Source organism: Gobius niger, assembly GCF_951799975.1.
Source record: "Gobius niger genome assembly, chromosome: 16".
NCBI classification, from domain to species: Eukaryota; Metazoa; Chordata; class Actinopteri; order Gobiiformes; family Gobiidae; genus Gobius; species Gobius niger.
Genome location: NC_136867.1, coordinates 29,952,306 through 29,968,785, shown reverse-complemented (window position 1 = coordinate 29,968,785; position 16,480 = coordinate 29,952,306).

The window sequence follows — 16,480 nt, the reverse complement described above, 5'->3', positions numbered from 1 at the left end:
GGGTGTACGGGCACGAGGAGGACTGAGGGGGGGTGTGCGGGCACGAGGAGGACTGAGGGGGGGGCGTACGGGCACGAGGAGGACTGAGGGGGGCGTGTACGGGCACGAGGAGGACTGAGGGGGGGTGTGTACGGGTGTGTACGGGCACGAGGAGGACTGAGGGGGGGTGTACGGGCACGAGGAGGACTGAGGGGGGGTGTACGGGCACGAGGAGGACTGAGGGGGGCGTGTACGGGCACGAGGAGGACTGAGGGGGGGGTGTACGGGCACGAGGAGGACTGAGGGGGGGCGTGTACGGGCACGAGGAGGACTGAGGGGGGGGTGTACGGGCACGAGGAGGACTGAGGGGGGGTGTACGGGCACGAGGAGGACTGAGGGGGGGTGTACGGGCACGAGGAGGACTGAGGGGGGGTGTACGGGCACGAGGAGGACTGAGGGGGCGTGTACGGGCACGAGGAGGACTGAGGGGGGGTGTACGGGCACGAGGAGGACTGAGGGGGGGTGTACGGGCACGAGGAGGACTGAGGGGGGGTGTACGGGCACGAGGAGGACTGAGGGGGGGTGTACGGGCACGAGGAGGACTGAGGGGGGGTGTACGGGCACGAGGAGGACTGAGGGGGCGTGTACGGGCACGAGGAGGACTGAGGGGGGGTGTACGGGCACGAGGAGGACTGAGGGGGGGGTGTACGGGTGTGTACGGGCACGAGGAGGACTGAGGGGGGGTGTGCGGGCACGAGGAGGACTGAGGGGGGGGTGTACGGGTGTGTACGGGCACGAGGAGGACTGAGGGGGGGGTGTACGGGTGTGTACGGGCACGAGGAGGACTGAGGGGGCGTGTACGGGCACGAGGAGGACTGAGGGGGGGGTGTACGGGTGTGTACGGGCACGAGGAGGACTGAGGGGGGGTGTGCGGGCACGAGGAGGACTGAGGGGGGTGTACGGGTGTGTACGGGCACGAGGAGGACTGAGGGGGGGGTGTACGGGTGTGTACGGGCACGAGGAGGACTGAGGGGGGGGTGTACGGGTGTGTACGGGCACGAGGAGGACTGAGGGGGGTGTACGGGCACGAGGAGGACTGAGGGGGGTGTACGGGCACGAGGAGGACTGAGGGGGGTGTACGGGTGTGTACGGGCACGAGGAGGACTGAGGGGGGTGTACGGGCACGAGGAGGACTGAGGGGGGGTGTACGGGCACGAGGAGGACTGAGGGGGGGTGTACGGGCACGAGGAGGACTGAGGGGGGGGTGTACGGGCACGAGGAGGACTGAGGGGGGGCGTGTACGGGTGTGTACGGGCACGAGGAGGACTGAGGGGGGTGTACGGGCACGAGGAGGACTGAGGGGGGGGTGTACGGGCACGAGGAGGACTGAGGGGGGGTGTACGGGCACGAGGAGGACTGAGGGGGGGCGTGTACGGGTGTGTACGGGCACGAGGAGGACTGAGGGGGGTGTACGGGCACGAGGAGGACTGAGGGGGGCGTGTACGGGCACGAGGAGGACTGAGGGGGGGTGTACGGGCACGAGGAGGACTGAGGGGGGGCGTGTACGGGCACGAGGAGGACTGAGGGGGGCGTGTACGGGCACGAGGAGGACTGAGGGGGGGTGTACGGGCACGAGGAGGACTGAGGGGGGGTGTACGGGCACGAGGAGGACTGAGGGGGGGTGTACGGGCACGAGGAGGACTGAGGGGGGGTGTACGGGTGTGTACGGGCACGAGGAGGACTGAGAGGGGGTGTACGGGCTCTAATACTGGCCTGTATTGCATTAGCGGGTCTCCGACAGGGGCCGGGTCTCCGACAGGGGCCGGGTCTCCGACAGGGGCCGGGTCTCCGACAGGGGCCGGGTCTCTGACAGGGGCCGGGTCTCCGACAGGGGCCGGGTTCGTGGCTGGCGGAGGCAAATTAAAGCCGGTCTCTAAAACAGGCCGGGGCTTTTATTAGAAACTATAGCAGTAGAAATATTCCCCATGTTTGGAATTTGTCTCATACTGGTGTAAATGAAAACTCACGTGCAGGAAGTAACAAACTGAACCCGGGCCGAGGGCGACGCTGCGGAGGAGCTGATCCCAGTAACTTTGACACAGATTTAGCCACTTTTCAAACCTCCTGTGACCATATTTGGAAACAGGGCAAATGTTTATGACCCTCCAGGGTTTTAATAAAGTCTCCATCGCGTCTTCAAAGCACGTCCAGCTGCTCCGTGTGCAGGTCAGTCCCACGCCTCAAAATAACTCCTCCCATCAGCGCGAGCGTCTCGTCTTCTCTCGGGTCAGTCTCATGATCGATCACAAACACAAACGCTCCGTCTAAACTCGCCTTTTACACAAGATAACAACAAATAATCCGGTCCGGTAAAAACGAAACAGAAACCTGCAGTGACACTGATGTCAAAGCTCCGCTAACAGCAACGAAACACTTCCTGTTGTCCCGACAAAATAAAAGGCGTCAATGTTCCAGCCGCTGGGAGAGGGTTTGAAATGTTCAGTAATAAATGAACCTAATATTTTAGGTGCAAATGGACACAAATCTCGTTTTTCTTCGTTTTCCTGGTCGTCCGTTTTGCTCAAATAGAAATAAAGGCCTGTCTCTAACTGTGGCCTGGTTCCAATAAAGGCCTGGTCCTGATGCCCTGGAGTAAATAAAGGCCCCGGCCTATATTAGAGCATTTACGGTAACTATCTATCTTTTATTCTTACATCCAGCAAAAGTCTGAAAGATGTGTCTAATGCAGATTCTTCACCTGTCGGTCTGACTGAAGAGCAAAACACACTTGTAAGGTCATGTGACTCACGGTGTCTGACCTAAAGTGTAGCTCTGCAGCCAATCAGATCACAGAGACTCAGAGTGGGCGGGGCTAAACTGTGACCAAATGCCAAGATCTAAGCTCTGAGAAAAGAAAAACAAATATTTCAGGCTTTAACAGTTTAAACTCCCTGAGAGACGCTTCATTTTCTGTTATTTACCGACAAACCTTCTGCTGCACCGATGATGTCACTGATGCTCAGACCATTTTTGTTGATCACAGAAAAAACAAAACAAACCAAGACACAAAACGAATTGTTCAAACTGACGCTGGGAAAAAGTGAGGAGAAGGGGGGGGGCATGATGGAGACAGGGCTGAACCAGGACCAGGACCAGGACCAGGACCAGGGCCAGGGCCAGGGCCAGGGCCAGGGCCAGGGCCAGGGCCAGGGCCAGGGCCAGGGCCAGGGCCAGGGCCAGGGCCAGGACCAGGACCAGGACCAGGGTTTCCGCGCCGCATTAAAAAGCTTTAAAAGTTACTGAATTAATGAATTGTGCCAAAATGAAGGCCTGAAATGTCCTTCACCTCTGACCTCTGACCTCTCACCTGACCCTGGCTTTACCCAAACCTACAAACCTCCTCCCCTGAGAATAGAAAGCTTCTCTGACATCTGTGTAGAAACTGAAACGGTCTCAGGTTAAACTCTTCTGTAGCCGACTCCCAAACGGTGCAGAATGAAAACCTCTGAGCGCCGTCGCTGAGCGGATCCTCCACATGTTTCCAATCACTGGAGAAATACTGACTCTGCCATGAGTTTGTAATATTTGGTCATTAATAACCCTTAACCTTAAACCTATCTGACTTCCTGGAGTTCATTTCTCAGTGAGGGAAAAGGCGGGGCTTGGTCTCGTTTAAAGCTTAGGTTCTACTGGCTTTGAGAAAAAAAACTTCTATACAGAGCTCCACAGTCCAGCCTCCCGCTCCACAGTCCCGCCTCCTGCTCCACAGTCCCGCCTCCTGCTCCACACTCCCGCCTCCTGCTCCACAGTCCCGCCTCCCGCTCCACAGTCCCGCCTCCTGCTCCACAGTCCCGCCTCCTGCTGCTCCACAGTCCCGCCCCCTGCTCCACAGTCCCGCCTCCTGCTCCACACTCCCGCCTCCTGCTCCACAGTCCCGCCTCCTGCTCCACAGTCCCGCCTCCTGCTCCACAGTCCCGCCTCCTGCTCCACAGTCCCGCCTCCTGCTCCACAGTCCCGCCTCCTGCTCCACAGTCCCGCCTCCTGCTCCACAGTCCCGCCTCCTCCTGCTCCACAGTCCCGCCTCCTCCTGCTCCACAGTCCCGCCTCCTGCTCCACAGTCCCGCCTCCTGCTCCACAGTCCCGCCTCCTGCTCCACAGTCCCGCCCCCTCCTGCTCCACAGTCCCGCCTCCTGCTCCACAGTCCCGCCTCCTCCTGCTCCACAGTCCCGCCTCCCGCTCCACAGTCCCGCCTCCTGCTCCACAGTCCCGCCTCCTCCTGCTCCACAGTCCCGCCTCCTGCTCCACAGTCCCGCCTCCTGCTCCACAGTCCCGCCTCCTGCTCCACAGTCCCGCCTCCTGCTCCACAGTCCCGCCTCCTGCTCCACAGTCCCGCCTCCTGCTCCACAGTGTCGCCTCCTGCTCCACAGTCCCGCCTCCTGCTCCACAGTCCCGCCTCCCGCTCCACAGTCCCGCCTCCCGCACCACAGTCCCGCCTCCTGCTCCACAGTCCCGCCTCCTGCTCCACAGTCCCGCCTCCTGCTCCACAGTCCCGCCTCCTGCTCCACAGTCCCGCCTCCTCTCCGGTCCGGAAGTAAAATCCCCCTCACTTTGAGACCGTATTGATTTGGAATAAAGTCTTTAACCTCTTAACTCCCGCCTGAACCGAGAGGATCTTTTTCCTCACGTCATCAGATTTTTTTCCATCATTTTTTTGTTGGGTATTCAACTCATTTTTTGTCTTTTTTTTTGTCATTTTCTTCCTCACATTTTTGTCATTTTTTACTTTTTCATTTTTTTGTCACATTTTTGTCATTTTTTCGTAATTTTTTTTGTCACATTTTTTTCATTTTCTCGTCAATTTTTTATCAATTTTTTGTCAATTTTTGTCGCATTTTTGTCACTTTTTCTCCATTTTTTTTTCATTTTTTATTTTATTTTTTGTCCACATTTTGTAATTTTTTTTGTCAATTTTTGTCAATTTTTTGTCACATTTTTGTCTTTTTTTCACATTTTGTTCATTATTTTATTTATTTTTTTTGGTGAAATTTTTGTCAATTGTTTGTCAAATTTTTGTCACATTTGTGTCATTTTTGTGACTTCTCATTCCCCATTTTTTCCTACCTGATTTTTCCACATTTCTTATTACAAATTTTTCCCTATTTTCCCCACCATTTTTACAATTTTTCTCAATATTTGCCCCATTTCCCCCCACGTTTTTACACTTTTTAAATTATTTTCCCCCCAAATTATCCCCCCATTTTTCACACAGTCCCTGACACTGGAGATGAACCTGATGTTGTAAATGTGCAGATCTAAAAATCTAAAATCTAAAAGCTTCTTGAAAAATATGTCAAAATTGAAGAAAATGAAAACAAGGATGAAAAAGTCACAAAAAGAAACTGAAAAGTAACGAAAAAACGAGAAAAATGTGACAAAAATGACAAAAACCCCAAACAAAAAAATGTCAAAAATTAGATGGAAAAAAAAGACAAAAAAGTCATGAAAAAAATGACAAAAAAGTGACAAACGTGATGAAAAAAATGACAAAAATTAGATGAAAAAATGACAAAAATGTGATGAAAAAAATACAAAAAAGTCATGAAAAAAATGACAAAAAAGTGACAAACGTGATGAAAAAATGACAAAAATTAGATGAAAAAATGACAAAAATGTGATGAAAAAAATACAAAAAAGTAGCAAAAACTGACAATAATGTGATGAAGAAAATGACAAAAACAGCAAAGACGTGGCGCTCTGTGAAGGCGGGGGTTAAGAGGTTAAGCATCAGTATCGGAGAGAGTATCGTTCAGGTATCGGTATCGACGGCCTCAGTGAAAGACGACTCCGGCGAAAACAAACTCCACTTCCTGCTGCAAACGTTGGCATTTCCTGTTTGATTCTGCGGAGGAAAAAACAAAGCGCACACTTGTCTGGTCCTGACCCTGATGCCCTTCCTGGTTCAGCCCCTCATCCATCTCTCTCTGTTTCTATTGTCCTGCGTAAGAACTGTTACACAACAGGCCGAGACACGAACCCGAGACCGACAGCTCAAAGAGAGATGGAAAACAGAGCGACTGGAGGAACCTTCATGTTACTGAAAGATGAGTTCAAAGACTGTGGGAGTTTCTAAAAGAGCATCTGGTTTATTCTTAACTCGAGTAAAAACAGCCCAAAGTCTCTTTACGATGTTTATTCTCTGAGATTTATCCAGGAAGTGGCTCCAACATGTCCGTGTCCTCCCTGGTCTTTCCCCACGCTTAATCATTCACAAATACTGACGTGTTCGGTATCCACGTGTAGCACGAAAGGCTCTGTAATCCAAAAATGTCTGTGTCCTCCCTGGTCTTTCCACAAATATATGTTCGGTATCCACGTGTAGCACAAAAGGCTCTGTAAAAAGTTTGTAACTTTGTTGGAAAGGTTTTCAAAATTATACTTTGGAAAAGTAAAACTAAATTTTGACATTTTTTTTTAGAATTTACTTTTTTTTTTAACATTTTGGAAGTTTTTGGGAAAAAATTGGAAAGGTTTTTAATTTTTAATTATAAAAATCTCGGAAAGTTAATAATAATTGGAACGTTTTTCAAAATCATGTAACAGTTTGGACAATTTTGAAAAAGTTTAAAAAAAAGTTTAAAACATTTTTTTGGGTAATTTTTCAAGGTTGATTCCAAAAATTTGAAAAAAAATTTTGGAAGGTTTTGGAAAAAATTGGAAAGGTTTAAAAAAAATATGCAACAGCTTTGAAAGAGTTTTTAAAAAATTGAAAAAGTTTTAAATTTTTAATAAACAAAAAAAAATAATTCATGAAAATCTTGGAAAGTTAATAAAAATTGGAAAGTTTTTCAAAATCATGGAACAGTTTTGAAAATTTTGAAAATATTTGGAAAAAGTTTAAAACATATTTTTTTGGTAAATTTTGAAGATTGAATCCAACATGGCCGTGTCCTCCCTGGTCTTTCCCGAGATTATTCATTCACAATTTTTATTTTTTGAAAATCGTGAATTATATTTTTTGAATTTATGAACGTCTCTGAAAGTTATGAAAAATTGTAAATGATGAAACAGTTTGGAAAAGTAAAACAAAAAAATGAAAAAGTTTTTATTTTTTTCATTTTGGAAGATTTTGAAAAAGTTTTGAAAAATGTAAAAAAAATTTTTTTTTAAAGTTTTGAAGATTGACTCCAACATGTCCGTGTCGCTCCCTGGTCTTTCCCACAATTATTCATTCACAAATACATGTTCGGTATCCACGTGTAGCACGAAAGGCTCTGTAATCCAAATATGGTCATTTCAATTTTGTTTTTTGTATTTAGGAAAAGTTTTGAACTTTGTTGGAAAGGTTTTCAAAATTATAGTTTGGAAAAGTCAAACTAAATTTTGACATTTTTTTAGAATTTACATTTTTTTATTTTTACATTTTGGAAGTTTTTTGGAAAAAATTGGAAAGGTTTTAAAAAATATGCAACAGCTTTGAAAGAGTTTTTAAAAAATTGAAATTTTTTAAATTTGTAATAAATAAGAAAAAATAATTTAGGAAAATCTGGGAAAAATTTTGGAAAAAAATGGAAAGTTTTTCAAAATCATGGAACAGTTTTGAAAATTTGGAAAAAGTTTAAAACATTTTTTTTTTTAAGTTTTGAAGATTGACTCCTACATGTCTGTGTCCTCCCTGGTCTTTCCCACGCCTATTCATTCACAAATACATGCTCGGTATCCACGTGTAGCACGAAAGGCTCTGTAATCCAAATATGTTATGTATTTCAAGTTTGTTTTTTGTATTTAGGAAAAGTTTTTGTTGGAAAGGTTTTCAAAATTATAGTTTGGAAAAGTAAAACTAAATTTTGACATTTTTTTGAGAATTTACTTCTTTTTTTCTTTTTTTTAATCTTTAAACATTTTGGACGTTTTTGGGAAAAAATTGGAAAGGTTTTAAAAAATATATATAACAGTTTTGAAAGAGTTTTTAAAAAATGGAAAAAGTTTTAAATTTTTAATTAAAAAAAACATTTATGAAAATCTCGGAAAGTTAATAACAAATTGAGGTTTTCAAAATTATGGAACAGTTTGGACAATTTAGAAAAAGTTTTTTAAAAAGTTGCAATTTTTCAAGATTGATTCCAAAAAATATTAAAACATCTTGGAAGGTTTTGGAAAAAATTGGAAAGGTTGTAGTTTTTTTTTTTTTTTTTTTTCTAAAAAAAATGGAAATTATCAAACAGTTTGGAAAAGTAAAATGAAAAAAATGATTTTTTTTTTAAATTTAAATTTATTTTCTTTTTTTTTGGGGGGGGGGGAATTGGAAGTTTTTCAAAATAATGGAACAGTGGGAAATTTTGAAAAAAATTAGGAAAATTAAACAACATTTTTTATTTTGAAGATTGATTCCAACGTGGCCTCCCTGGTCATTCCCCACGCTTATTCATTCACAAATACTGACGTGTTTGGTATCCACGTGTAGCACGAAAGGCTGTGACCGAGATGAAGGAAAAACCTCTGACCTTCAGCGGCTCCATCAGACTCCACACTTCACTAAAACAGAAGCAGAAAGTCGGGACTGAAATAGAACTCTTGGCACATTTTGCAGTTTCCCCGTGAGATATGACAGACGTTACGGGGAATGCAGATTGTGTCACAGGCCGTGTGTGATAAGGAAATATAAGTGATGAATTACTCTTCACATCTGGATCGGGCCTGTTCCGTTTATAAGATATAAAAACGCCTCTGGAGTTTATTGTGAGCGTTTACGAGTGAGTCTCACGACGGGACCAGGACTGGGACGTCTCAGAGTCGTGTTCCTGCCACTGAAAACAGGCGGAAACTCAATGAGGCTGAGGTCGGGTCCCCCCCCCAGAACAGCTGGAGGAGGTCGGGTCCCCCCCAGAACAGCTGGAGGAGGTGTGCGTGGATCGGGAAGTCTGGGCGTCTCTGCTCAGGCCCGGGACCCTGGATAAAGAGGAAGAAAATGGATGGATGGGTCGAGGAGGTGCCTGTTCATGAGCACATGAGAGTGTAGCCTAGGCCGCACTCTCAAACCCTCATTCATCCTGGCCTATTGTACATGTTTTTAGTGGCAGTGGAAACCGGAGAACCCGGAGGAAACCCACACAGACACAAGGAGAACATGCAAACTCCGCAGAGAGACGTCACAGAAACGTCTCAAACAAAGAGTGTCTGTGACGTCGCCACACCCGCTGTGGAAAAGCCTCCGTGGTCTCCTGAAACGGAGCCTTTGGTTTTCACCGTGACTCCCTGGAGACTCGTCCTGTCTCCAGGGGATGTTGCAGAGACTTCTTCATGAGTCTGGAGTCTCCAGGCCGGTGAGGAGGCCCTTAAAGCGAACAGGGCTGTGGATAAACCAGGGGCTTGTTTTTGCTTTTTCAAACTGTCTCAGGACTGGGATCCTTTTGGAAACACAAAGGTCATGATTATTATTCATTATTATCTACTCATTGCAGTTTTATTGGAGCCTCATCTTCTGACGTAGATGTACAGATCCTCCCCGCGAGTTCACTCAGGACTTTAGGACCTCAGGACCTCAGGCAGGGGCGGACTGGCCATATGTCCTTCTGGAAGATCACAGAAGGGCCACTGGCTCTCGGGCCACCAGTCTAAATGTTCCCCTTAACCTCTTAAACCCCCGCCTTAACCGAGCTTTACCCAAATCTAAGAGCTTAAAAGCAAAGCATCAAAATAGCAACGAGTGAGCCAGAAAAGCAACAAAAAAGTGACAAAGACGTGACGAAAACATGACAACAAAGCAACGAAATAAGCAACGAAAACACAACAAAAAGCCACAAAAAAAGTACTTTAAAAACAACAAAAACATGCGGCAACAATGTGACAAAAGGGCACAATCACTTTTGTAGGTCTTAGCTTTCAAATGAGTGGAGAAGCTTTTAGATTTGGGTAAAACCGAACTGGAGGAAATGCACTCGGTTAACCTCTTAACTCCCGCCTGAACGGATCCCATTTTCTCCAGTTTGGCTTTACCCAAATCAAAAAGCTTCTTGGGAAAAAAACACCAAAACAGCCACAAAAAATGAGAAGAAAACAGGGATGTAAACGCGACAAAAATGTGAGAAAAAATCAACAAAAATGTCACAAAAATTCAACAAAAATGTCACAAAAATTCAACAAAAAAATTACAAAAATTCAACAAAAATGTGACAAAATTCAACAAAAAAATTACAAAAATTCAACAAAAAAATGACAAAAATTCAACAAAAAAATGACAAAAATTCAACAAAAATGTGACAAAAATTCAACAAAAATGTGACAAAAATTCAACAAAAATGTGACAAAAATTCAACAAAAATGTGACAAAAATTCAACAAAAAAATGACAAAAATTCAACAAAAATTCAACAAAAATGTGACAAAAATTCAACAAAAATGTGACAAAAATTAAACAAAAATTCAACAAAAATTCAACAAAAATGTCACAAAAATTCAACAAAAATGTGACAAAAATGTCACAAAAATTCAACAAAAATATGACAAAAATTCAACAAAAATGTCACAAAAATTCAACAAAAATGTCACAAAAATTCAACAAAAATGTGACAAAAATTCAACAAAAATGTCACAAAAATTCAACAAAAATGTCACAAAAATTCAACAAAAAAATGACAAAAATTCAACAAAAATTCAACAAAAATGTGACAAAAATTCAACAAAAATGTGACAAAAATTCAACAAAAATTCAACAAAAATGTCACAAAAATTCAACAAAAATGTGACAAAAATGTCACAAAAATTCAACAAAAATATGACAAAAATTCAACAAAAATGTCACAAAAATTCAACAAAAATGTCACAAAAATTCAACAAAAATGTGACAAAAATTCAACAAAAATGTCACAAAAATTCAACAAAAATGTCACAAAAATTCAACAAAAATATGACAAAAATTCAACAAAAATTCAACAAAAATTCAACACAAATTCAACACAAATTCAACACAAATTCAACAAAAATTCAACACAAATTCAACACAAATTCAACACAAATTCAACAAAAAAAATGACAAAAACTTAACCAAAAGTGACAAAAATGAAGGTGACACAACACAGCAACAACGCGAGGAAAAAGATCCGTTTTGTGGGGCTTAGCTTTCAAATGAGGTGTTACACAGCCAAAAGAGGACAGGATTGATGGGGGATTTTGATTTTTCCAAATAATAGAACAGTGGAAATTTTGAAAAGGTTTATGAAAATGACTGACCTCGACCTGTGGAAGGACCAGGGAGGCTCGATTCTCTCGTTTCCAACACAAAAGATCAAAATGTGTCTGAAAGTCTGTGGCGTTGGAGAAGGCGTGGCCCTCAGACTCCTGTAAATAAAGTAAAAGTTGCTCCTGATTGTCCTGTTACAAACCAGTCCAAATGTGTAAAGTAAAGGTTGTATTTTATTGCACACTTGTACAGAATTATTCTTTCATTGGACCAAAGTTTCATTATCCTTCACTGAAGAGTCTGATCTGTATCACAGCCTGTGCCTTTATGTTATAACCTCACGCTCTGTACCTGTTATTAACCTGTTATTAACGTGTTATTACTGATGAATGTGTGCAATGTAATGACATCAGTCCTGTACAGAAGTGCCTTAAACGCATCACAGATCAACGACAGTGTATATTTTATTAAACGCTTTGGAAAACTGGGATTTTCTCTGTGGTTTTTGAGGCGTGATGATGATGAGATGATGTAACACTCACACACACAGAGAGGAGTGAAGAGTTTATTTATCCTTCAGACCTAAACACGCCGAGGTCAAGTGTTTCTATATCTCCACTTTGGTGGTGGTAAGCTATTATTGTAGCCACAGCTGCCCTGGGGTAGACTGACGGAAGCGAGGCAACCAGTCTGCGCCATCGGCTCCTCCCACCAACCACTCACTCACTACATTCGCGAGGCTTCCTGGTGTTACTAAACGATCTCCCATCCAAGCACCGACCAGGCCCCTCCTGCTGAGCGTCCAAGGTCTGACGGGATTGGGCAGAGCAAAGGCGGTGTGGCCACAGATATGTACATATATGTGCAAATATATGCACTTATATGTACATATATATTTTTGATATATAGGAAAACGGCCAATTTTATATATGTTGCATATATTCAAAACATATATCAAAACATATATTAAAGCATATGTTTATGTAGGTTTTTTCCATGTGGGCGTTCAGGAGACTCCAGAAGCACTAGCGGCTTTGTAGCAGCTGTTCTCTTAATCTGATGTATTTGTGTGGAACGTCCTTTTTCAGTTGTTTTTCCCTTAAAGGGACTATAAGGAGTTTAAAAATGTTAAAATTAAGTATTTTCCTCCCCCTACATGTTCCAGCCATGTCCTAATGTGTAGAATGAGCCCAGACCTGTTCACCACAACTGCCTCTAAAATCCTGCACTGTTACTCAAAAATGTGTCACTTCGGCCCGAATTGCCGTCATGCACGAGCTTAATATAGAAGGTGCAGTTACACATATGGCCTGAGGTGGCAGTAGTGAGTATAAAATGGCGAACTTGCTTCCAGCCCCTTTAAAGCAGCACTAAGTAACGTGTTTACCTTAATAAACCCTCCCCGTAGTCCCTGTGGGGGTGATACAAGTGTTTATGGGATGATTGGAGGGTCTTTCATCGCCCCCTGGTGTCTCTGGCCAGAAAACCATGTTTGCAACTTGACTGCCACCGGTGCGGAGCCACCAATACACACTAATGTAATCACGAAGAAGAAGCTAACATGCTAACGGGCAAAGCTAACTGCGGGCTAACGTCACTTTAAACAGTATTTACAGCCAAGTTTGAGTGAAAAAAAATATTTCCATTGTATAATTGGATGCACAGTAACCCTCTCTCCCTTCGCCTTTCCTGTCAGCGTAGTATTTACTCTCCAAGACAATTAATAAGTTAAAAAATCGTAACTTGCTACGACACCTGCAGTTGCACTTATGGCCTCTAGGGGGAAGAGTGACTTAGTACTGCTTTAACTGGGGAAAACTAACCATCCCAGTGTGAGAGTGATTCAAAGAGCCTGAGACACAAAACCATCCATGAGTTTCATTGAATAATTTGTCTTTTTTTTAAACCTTTATGGCCCTGAAATACAATCTGCATAATAATCTTAACATAATGTATTGATCCACAGATAAATGTGCTCTGTGCCTTTGATATATAACTCTGAAACACTGAGTTGATGCATAAGAAGTGACTTAATCTGAATAAAGTGATGATGTTTTTATTCTCCTGTTTATGGCGGGCATGAGTCGCCGTGGTAATGGCTGACCGGCGTGAACTTTAACCCCTGGTGTGTGTGTCAGCTGACGGAGCGGCGGCTGTAAAAATGATTTACGTTTCCTTCACACCGAGAGGATCAGCTCTGACACCGGCTCGGACGGAAACCTTCACCAGGTACTGTTTAATTTATCAGAAACTTTCACCAGGTACTGTTTACTTTATCAGAAACCTTCACCAGGTACTGTTTACTTTATAGGAAACCTTCACCAGGTACTGTTTACTTTATCAGAAACTTTCACCAGGTACTGTTTACTTTATCAGAAACTTTCACCAGGTACTGTTTACTTTATCAGAAACTTTCACCAGGTACTGTTTACTTTATCAGAAACTTTCACCAGGTACTGTTTACTTTATCAGAAACTTTCACCAGGTACTGTTTACTTTATCAGAAACTTTCACCGGGTACTGTTTACTTTATCAGTAACCTTCACCAGGTACTGTTTACTGTATCAGAAAAATTGACAAATGTGACAAAATTCAACAAAAATTCAACAAAAATTCAACAAAAATTCAACAAAAATATGACAAAAATTCAACAAAAATATGACAAAAATTCAACAAAAATTCAACAAAAATTCAACAAAAATTCAACAAAAATTCAACAAAAAAAATTACAAAACTTAACCAAAAGTGACAAACTAGAAGCTTCCGTTTGTGGAAAAGCGCTTCATCGTCTCGCCGTCCCTCCTCGCTCTGTGATTGGTCCAAATCCTTGTGACTCCGGCCATGGCCCCCAGACTGATGTGCAGTTCCAGTGATATTTTTGACGACTAAAATTGGACTAAAACTAAATTAAAAGTTTCTCATGAGACTAAAACTGTGACTAAAATGTCCAGATATTTGAGTCGACTAAAATAAGACTAAATAAAAATGAAAAGGAGAGACTAAAATCATCCAAACTTGTATTGAGCGTCTGAAAGAGCCTCAGATCATGTAAATTCTCTGTTAAAGGATCAGCTCTGAGCTTTGTTCATGTGGAGCAGAAACATGAAGCAGAGGAACAACATTAAACATGATTATGAATTATGAATATTATCAATGCAAAGTCGACTAAATTCGTCTTAAATTTAGTCGACTCAAACTAGACTAAAATTGAAGGTATTTTTTTGACTGAAACGAGACTAAAATCAAATTACATTTTCGTCAAAAGACTAAAAGTAAATTAAAACATGTTGTCAAAATGAACACTGTGCAGTTCAAATGCCTCACAGCAGCCGGGGGATTCATCACTGTTATCACTCTTAGTCTAAGATCTTCCTGCAGGATCTTCAGGCTTTGCATCGGCCGATTGATCCTCATTTAAATCAAATCAAACAGTGGAGAGATTCACTCATTCAAACCTTTATTTAACCAGGAAGAATCTCATAAAGATAAAATCTCTTTCACACGAGTGCCCTGGGCTTTATTATTATACGGCTCTTCCTGATGCAGAAGCTCCACTCACTGGAATGGCGTTGTTTTCTGGTGCTGAGTGAGAGACTTCAGGCTGGTCATGATGAAGCCTGAAGACACTGAGAGTCAGATACAGATGTTACTATAGTCCAGGACAGACTGAACAGCTGCATTAACCAGTTGTTTCTTGGCAGGATTTAATCCAATGTCAGTTTTTTTGACTAAATCCTGAACATGTGGTTCTAAGTCAGGGGGAGGCAAATTTTCTTGGCTGAGGCCGGTTTTCTTTATTGTAAACCGAGGCCGAAGCCGCTGATTATTCGCCCAAAGTAAAGACACTGGAAACATGACCAACTTAAATGAGATAAATGACTTAAAATGGCCTGAATAAAAGTTCTTCTATGTTGAATTTGAGTCGGTTTGAACTAATCCGAGATACAAAAGCTAAAGCGCCGACGGAACAAGAATAAAACCCACTTCAAATCAACTGTTTTTCACTTAAAATGACACAAAATTATCTTTATTAAGAGAATAACTATTACTAGAGGTTTTATCTTGTCTAAGACCAGACCAAATCTACTCAAACCTTAGATTTAACCTCTTAATTTCTTCCTTAAGGCGAGACGCTGCAGGTGAATAAGGGGAAAATAAATAAATGTAGAGACGTCAATTTGAAACGTTTGCTGAACATCACAGATATAAATATGAGAAAAAAATGTGTCATTTTATGTTTTTACATAAAAAATAAGCCATTTTCAGCATAAAAATGGCCAAAATTGCCTATATTTTGGGCAACGAAATCAAAATAATGGATTGATCTAGATTAAATGTTATGTTTTTATGTTATTGACATATTAGTAACTAAGATTTTTTCAGAGGGGATTTGGGATATTTTGTTTACTTTTTCAATAAACTTATCATCAGTGAAAAAATCTGTAAAAACTCAAATTCCGCCTGTTTTTTTGGTTTCAAAGCTGAATAAATCAGGCTAGGAATTAGATATTAAAAAATCCCTCTGAAAAAACCTTCAGAATCTTGTTGTGTCTCAGCCTGTAAAGTGTGGAGTCTGTGTGAGCTTCTATAAGGGCTCAGGCTCTGCCCGAGTGCGGCTTCTCTCATTCAGAGAAAACCAGCCCTGAAGTTTTGTAGCGAGTGCGCATGCTCGGCCCGTTCTTCCACTTTTCCGCTCCAGCGTCTCGTAGGAGGAAAAACACCATATTTGGGTGAAAGCGTCATCACGGGGCCCCTTAGCAGGACACGTGGATGTCACTCATTTTTGTAACTTTTCTGTCATTATTTTTGTCATTTTTTATCAATTTTTTTTGTCATTTTTTGTCAATTTTTTGTGATTTTTATCACATTTTTGTAACATTTTTATTTTTTAGTCATTTTTTGTCATTTTTTTGTCACATTTTTATCACATTTTTGTCACATTTTTTGTCAGTTTTTTAGTCATTTTTTGTCAAATTTTATCACATTTTTTGTCACATTTTTGTCACATTTTTGTCACATTTTTGTCACATTTTTGTCAATATTTTGTCATTTTTTTGTCACATTTTTTGTAATTTTTTGTCAATTTTTTGTAATTTTTTTGTCAAATTTTATCACATTTTTCTCACATTTTTGTAATTTTTTGTCCATTTTTTATCACATTTTTGTCACATTTTAATCACATTTTTGTCACATTTTTGTCAATATTTAGTAATTTTTTTTGGTAATTTTTTTGTCACATTTTTGTCATTTTTTTGTCAGTATTTTGTCATTTTTTTGTCAACATTTTTCAAATTTGTGTCCTTTTTTTCGTCAATTTTTTGTCATA